Genomic DNA, 6,000 nt, shown 5'->3' with positions numbered 1-6,000 from the left:
CCTTTGGCCAATCATTTTTATTTACCTGGCTGTGAATCCACATTTGGTATATCTCAGGATCCTCCCATGTGTGCACATGTATCTTAGCGAACACAGGCTTTACCTAAGAGGCCTATGGATAGTTAGCATCACTTGCCTTTTGACCTCTAAGGATTCTCTCTACACTGTGCACGTGTAGTTGAGGAGGTCTCCAGACTTTGAGAATGAAAAATAGGTAGTCTTTTATCTTCTGTCTTTGCAGGACTCAGCCTCCTCCCTCCATTGTCCTGCTATTTTTGTCTTGTCTACAGGTCCACAGAGAAAGAGCTCCAACTATTTGCTCAGGGGGCCCATCTGTCTTCGGCCTCAGGAACAATGGCAAGTTTCTCTCTGAGTGACACCCCAGCTGTAAAAGCTGAATACTCAGTGAAGTGGGGGTGGGGGGGTAGAGAAGGCAGCAGCCTGGTTCTCTCAGCTTGCCTCGCTTGGCATGGAACCATTGCTCCCAAGCTGTGGCAAGGACAATTGGTCCCCAGTCTTCTCAGCATGCTGTGACCAAGGTCCTGGATTGCTCTTAACTCACACAATAGCCCCTACTTCCTAAGTCAGCAGTCATTTAAGTCATTAATACGTCATTGGCAAGCATACCATAGACACCTACACATGTTCCTTTGATATTAATAGAATATCTCAGATCATTCTCTTTCTGCCTACTGCCATCAGGATGTCCACATTTATAAATTTTTTCCCTCCTAACAACCAAAAATTCTTCAGTTAAGTTAGTGTAAATTGTGGGAAGTTGTCTTTCCTGCTTCTTTCTGTTGCTGCTGCTGCTAAGTCACTTCAGTCGTGTCCGACTCTGTGCGACTCCATAGACGGCAGCCCACCAGGCTCCCCTGTCCCTGGGATTCTCCAGGCAAGAACACTGGAGTGGGTTGCCATTTCTTTCTCCAACGCATGAAAGTGAAAAGTGAAAGTGAAGTCGCTTAGTCGTGTCCGACTCTTAGCGACCCCCTGGACTGCAGCCTGCCAGGCTCCTCCGTCCATGGGATTTTCCAGGCAAGAGTACTGGAGTGGGGTGCCATTGCCTTCTCCATTCTTTCTGTTAGGTAGTTAGAATAGGGAAAAGGAGTCCAGAATGGTGGTGGCTAAAAGACAAAGAAGGGGAAAGCCCATGAATATAGAAAAAAGGAAGGCCCAAGGACCCAAGTGAGGACCTCAGGTCAAACAAACAGCCCTCCGGGCTAGCCCAGTTTACATAGGGCAGACTCAGCGGGGAGGAGATAAATATATAAAAGGAGGAAGCCTAGAGGACTGGGGCTTCTCTTCTCTTTGCATCTTTTGGGTCAACCCACCCTCACACCTCAAGAATGTATTTTCCTTTGCTTTCTAATAAAACTGAGCTGTCACATGGAGCTGTAACACTGGTCTGTCTGTCACTTCAAATTTTTACTGCGGTGAGACAGAATTGAAGAAATTACACACTGCTCCAACATTTCCATCAGAAAGTATGAAATAATCTTCTATGACATGAAAGACTTCTTATCAGAATGACAGATCACTTTCTCCCCAGACTCTATTATACTTACCCATTGTTAAAAGAGGGTGAAACTGAGCAGGACCCTGTGGGGCCCTCCTGGATACAAAAGCTTTTCCATGTCCCCAGGTTTCTTGCTTATAGGCTTCAGCCTCCTAAACCCTCCCTGAGTTCTGAAGGGCAGATTCAAACAGTTACTCATTAGGTAAGTGAGAGAATGCAGAAACAAAGGAAAAGCTGTCGAGAAAAAATAGTGCAGCAATGAAAGAGAATGCTAGTTCCTCCTCAAGGAATATACACAACAATGGATCTTTGAGGCCTCCACCCAAACGAAGGTTGTTAACTTCAGGCCAAGGACAACATTTCTGGAACACCACCCTGTTACTTCATCATCAACCAATGAGAAGAAAGCCAGACATTCAGTAGCCCTCACCCCAAATTTTGCCTTTAAAAACTCTTCTGTGAAATCTATTTGGGAGTTCAGGTCTTTGCACACATGCCATTTATTCTCCTGTCTGGCTTTTACAATAATCCAAACTCTGGTGTTTCCATTTGTTTGGCCTCACTGTGTGTTGGACTTACGCACTTGTGTTTGACAATACTAGGACTTTCTGAGATTTATTACCATAAAAGCAAGTTAATATTTTGAAGGGTAGCAGAATATGCCATCCCCAAATATATCTCTTTGGCATAAGGATTATTTTGAACTGATTATTGTGGAGCCCTACACCAAGGTCACAGGTGTGGAGCTGTGTACCAGGGTCACAGGATAAAAATCTCTGGAACTGATCAAGCCCCATAGTTGAAGCCCCAGATCCCTCCCAAAAACTTTCCCGAGCTTATGATGGTTTATAAACCTCCATCCTCTGGCTGACTTTTGATTCTCATATTTCTGAGGGAGTCCCATAAGTATATTATTAAGATCATTATTTTTCCTCCTGTTAATCTGTCGCCTTACTCCAGCCCCCACCCCAAACTTTGGCTCACCCTCAGTATAAGCCAGCATAGACCCCCTTCTGAGAGTAAACAGGCCACAGTGTAAAATAAAATGTTCTCTGGTCTACTATTTGAATGTGCCACCCATTCACACACAACCCCTCCCCCACACCTAGTTCTTTCTAGCTTTGTTTACTCTTTTTGCCTAACTCTGGAGTTGTTGCTACAGACCTTGTGGTCAAAGCATTCTTCCTGTAGCAATAACCTTCCTCCCTAACTTGCAATAGTTCATTTCCCTCTCTTGCAATAATCCTTTTGAATACAGTCTCAACTTCACTAAATCCAGATCTGATTTTTATTCTAGTCTGGTCAGTGATTTCTCTTGGTATTGCCTACCCTATGACATCCCAAACATATGGCTTTATGTTTTAGGGTTAACTTTGAGTTAATGCTTGGTATAAAATAATGACATACCTCATGGGGTAGAGAAGATTGTTGCTGTCCCAGCTAAGGGCATCATAGACCATCTAGCCTCCAGCCAATCCAGCAGCCACAGAGAGTCTGAGTGAGATCCAAAGAGCTTCCGAGTGGAGCTCAGTAGAAATTGCCAACCGAAGAGTCACGGACTCGAGTGACTATCAGTGGTATTGCTTCAAGCCTCTAAGTTTGTAGGCATTTGTTATGCAGTAGTAGATTGATGATAGGTTGGCTGAACACATGAATGGAAGAATGAACAAACAAATGAATAACGTCATTCTGGAGATTGATTTTCTTCCTAAGTAGGCAGAAGGCAAACAAGGACTTCCCAAACAGATTGCAACTGGGGCTTCTGGTCTGAGATGATATACGGTATATGAACTGGCAAGGATGAAAATATTATCTGAGTGTATTTTTGAAACTTCAGTTACTATGGGGGTGTTTGGAAGTATATCAAATACATCACCCACCAAAAATATGGAGTGACAGTACTAGGAGGATATTAGTGAGTTCTCTGTGAGTCATGCATTCACCCTAGACTAGAAAATATCTTCATGATTTTATAAAAACTCAAAATCACAAAGGAAGTTGGATTAATCTTTAAGGCATCTTTGAAATATGGGAGCATCTTAATTCAATATCTATTTAATAAAAATATATGAACCCCATATCTGTATGGAGAAGGAAATGGCAACCCACTCCAGTGTTCTTGCCTGGAGAATCCCAGGGACGGGGGAGCCTGGTGGGCTGCCATCTCTGGGGTCACACAGAGTTGGACACGACTGAAGTGACTTAGCAGCAGCAGCAACTCTGTATACCAAGCATTTTGCCAGATGCTGGGAATAGACCAGAGAAGATATAGTCACTGCGATCAATGTCAGTCTAGTCAAAAGATACTGATGATTACAATGTTAAGTGCAATAAGAGCAGTATGAAATTTATTGCCTGTGTAACTAAATATTTTGGGTTAGTGGAGAAGGTAATGGCACCCCACTCCAGTACTCTTGCCTGGAAAATCCCATGGACTGAGGAGCCTGGTCGGCTGCAGTCCATCGGGTTGCATAGAGTTGGACACAACTGAGCGACTTCACTTTCACGCATTGGAGGAGGAAATGGCAACCCACTCCAGTGTTCTTGCCTGGACAATCCCAGGGACGGCGGGGCCTGGTGGGCTGCCGTCTATGGGGTCGCACAGAGTCAGACACAACTGAAGCGACTTAGCAGCAGCAGCAGCAGCTGATATCAAAAATGGTAAGATTTAGGGCTGAAATGATGTGGTTAGAATTTCCTTTCTATGTATTAATTCTACTTTCCTCTAAGTTGGTCTCATTCTTGTATTCTACATGGCAGCAAGATGGTACCAACATGGTGGTAATAGCTATGACTTCTTTGCTTTCAGATCCAAAGGGGGGAAGACAAACAAACAAGCTCTCCTTCCTAAATGTCCCAGGAAAAGCCCCTTTTTTTGAATAATCTGTCCATTCCTGAACCGATAACTCTGGTGGGAAGGGTGCGGGAGGCACTGAGAATATGATTCACTGATTTAAGTCTGGGTTACATGCTAAAGTTGCTGAAGTTTTGAGGTTTGGTTCTCCCCCATGGAGTCTCCTTTGGACTGAAGAGGAGAAAGGGCACAGATCCCCACATGTCACCAGAGGTAGGGCAAAGGGATGTGTGTGCTTAAGTCTCTCAGTCATGTCGGACTCTGCGATCCCATGCACCGTAGCCCACCAGGCTCCTCTGTCCACGGGGATTCTCCAGGCAATTCTACTGGAGTGGGTTGCCATGCTTTCTTCCAGGGGATCTTCCCAACCCAGGAATAAAACCCAGTCTCTCACATTGAAGGCGGATTCTTTACTGACTGAGCCACCAGGGCAAATCAGTGGTGGAATTTAAAACATAATCAATATAGATTACAGAGGATCTAGGACCTTCAGGCAGATTCTTCATAATTCTCACCACATCATAAGAACACTAGTCAAATTGGATTGGGATACACCCTCAAGGCCTCATCTTAACTTAATTACCTCTTTGAAGACGCTGTCTCCGAATGTCATATTTTGATAGATTAGGGATTCAACATATGAATTGGACTGGGGAGGAATACAATGTAGCCTATAATATTTCCTTTCTGACCTCCTTTCTTCCCTTTCTTTCTCCCACACACACTCTCTTTTTCCACCCTAACATGCTGCTTCAGCATACTGACTTTTGAGCTTCAAATACTAACCATTTTCCCTGATCAGAACCTTTGCACATGCTCTGATACTCTGCCTAGAATGATCCTCCTGCTCTGGCCCACTTCTCCTTTCATTCAGGTCTCTGCTCTAACAATAGTCTCAGAGATGGTTTGACCAACTCAATCAAAATAGCAACCTCTATTGTCAACTTTGTTTCATAGAACTTGCTGCTGTTTTTGTTTAGTCGCTAATTCGTGTCAGAGCGTCTGATTCTTTTGCAATCCCAGGGACTGTAGTCCTCCAGGCTCCTCGGTCCATGGGATTTCCCAGGCAAGAATACTGGAGTGGGTTGCCATTTCCTTCTCCAGGGGATCTTCCTGAACCAGGGATCAAACCAGCATCTCCTGCTTGACAGGCAGATTCTTGAATGATCTGGGAAGCCTTAAGAACTTACCTACTGACTTGAACATTCTTTTCCTATTAGCACATAAAACAAATGAAGAAGGAAGCTTGTGTATGTACTGCATCTTCAGAACAGTTGTTGATACATGGCAAGTGTCCAGTGAATGTCTATTGAATGAACGTATGTAACTACCGAAGAATATCAATATCAAGAGACTGATCCACTGACCTCCTACAAATGAGTAATTAATTTATGATCAGATGTTATCTTCTAATTATATCCATCTCAGGGACTAAAAATTGTAAAAAAAAAAAAAAAGAGAACCAAGAAAATATTTGGTAGGAAAAGTATAATAATTGACAGGATAGCAGCAGATGGATGAAGCCATAAAGCATATTAGTGAGATGAGTTAGAGAAACTCTGCTGCTGCTGCTAAGTCACTTCAGTCGTGTAAGACTCTGTGCGACCCCATGGATGGCAGCCCACCA

Source organism: Bos indicus, chromosome 16 (genome assembly GCF_029378745.1).
Source record: "Bos indicus isolate NIAB-ARS_2022 breed Sahiwal x Tharparkar chromosome 16, NIAB-ARS_B.indTharparkar_mat_pri_1.0, whole genome shotgun sequence".
Taxonomy (NCBI): Eukaryota; Metazoa; Chordata; class Mammalia; order Artiodactyla; family Bovidae; genus Bos; species Bos indicus.
This window is presented reverse-complemented; position numbering follows the sequence as displayed.